Raw genomic sequence first — 1,468 nt, 5'->3', positions numbered from 1 at the left:
CGAGGATACGGTCAAAATGCCGAGATCGCTTGTGATCCAGCCTTGCCAGCACTCTATATCCTCCACCACCATAATAAGGAAAATCTTTTAAATAAAAAAGGTGTACTGTCCTCGATCAAACTATCAAATTAGATACCGCATTCCAGTTCTCCCTCCCAGCGTTGCTCTTCCTCCAAAGGGACTTATCTGGATTACCCGTTGTTTCAGTTTGATATGCCATTCTCCCTTCGCCTTGTTTAACTTTTTTTTTTCGCGTGGTGCCGCTGTACTCTATAAGCGCCAGATTCGCCCAGCCCTGAAAAAGTTCGCTATGGCTTTGAGTTTTCATTCGAAAAGCCGAGAGAGAGTAACTAGGTCGAACTCGAAGACGCTCACTCAATGGAAAAAGCCGTAAACAACCGGTGTGGTACCCGCGGCGAAGCCACCTGAGAATGCCAAGCCTGGTACTGATAGGTGATCGGAGTGATATATACGATCAATTAGATTGAGGAACAAGAAGCTATGAGCAGACACCAACAACCTTTTTAGGTGGAGAAGACTAGAAAGCAGTAGTTTTGGATGGTTGGTCCTGTCTCAGTGGATGTTCAAGTTGGTGGGCAAACTCGATACTCGATTCTATGCGAATGTTGATTTATCTATTATTATTATACCTTTGTTACCAAAAACCTTTCTTTAGGAAGATAGGGAAACAGGCGATCGGCAGTGAGGCTTCCAGCTATACTCATGAGTCATAAGTGCTGTAATAAGTCTCGAAAAGAAGCTATCTTTGTAGTTGAATTATTCCTTTATTTAGATAGCTAGGTAAATGCCTGACTGAGTCTAGTCTGGTAAATAAAACTCTGATTGCCTGTTAGATCTATCCTTCATTTAGTCAGGCTTTTAACTTGTAATAGGTATCATTATTCTTAGCGTCCTTACTTTGATCTTCTTTCTTCCCTTGCATCTATCTAAGTCAGAGGGCTTATAGGCAGTAACTAATCGCTAAGAAGCTATTGGCTATATGCTTAACACATGTGTGTCGAATGATTTACAAGTCTTTTCTATTCGGTACTCAGTGAGTGTTCTCAAGAGGGGCTCGGGTATATCCTTGACCTGGGCTGTCACTGTGCATCTTTCTTTTTCCCATGCCTTTTAGGATTTACCCTGGTGCTAGGAGAAGCAAGCCAGCTAAGCAACTAATCAAGTAAGCTTCAGTCCAAGGGGATATTCTAAAGGGTCAGGGAAGTTCAAAGGCTAGAGTAAGCAAGGTTAGATGAAAAGTCATTCCCTTAATTCCCTGGGGATTTTATTTCATATATATATAGTAAGTAAGTTTAGATTAAGCCAACCTGCTAGTCCGAGCTAGAGAAAGAAAAAGAAGAAGGTAGGGTTGGCAAAGTCAACTTCCTTATGGATTAGCTGGTGAAAGAGTGGATTAGAGGTTTTAGCGTGGAATGACTTAGAATAGAACGAGCACCTACGACTAAGG

The 1,468-nt window shown here is 41.9% G+C and overlaps 1 protein-coding gene across 1 annotated transcript in view; it reads left to right on the top strand.

Moving 5' to 3' along the window:
• Positions 1-1,252: 1,252 nt before the first annotated feature.
• Positions 1,253-1,468, top strand: part of LOC129294867 (cytochrome c biogenesis CcmF C-terminal-like mitochondrial protein) — a 2,968-nt gene continuing 2,752 nt past the window's right edge. The window contains 1 exon segment of the mRNA XM_054933356.1: positions 1,253-1,468. This exon segment is cut by the window's right edge and continues 1,297 nt beyond it. The gene's annotated coding sequence lies outside the window, so the exon portion shown is untranslated.

Source organism: Prosopis cineraria, unplaced genomic scaffold, assembly GCF_029017545.1.
Source record: "Prosopis cineraria cultivar Desert tree isolate PC_DT_omini unplaced genomic scaffold, ASM2901754v1 PC16, whole genome shotgun sequence".
Taxonomy (NCBI): domain Eukaryota; kingdom Viridiplantae; phylum Streptophyta; class Magnoliopsida; order Fabales; family Fabaceae; genus Prosopis; species Prosopis cineraria.
Note: the sequence above shows the minus strand (reverse complement) of the source record. Positions and strands in the feature narration are given on the sequence as shown.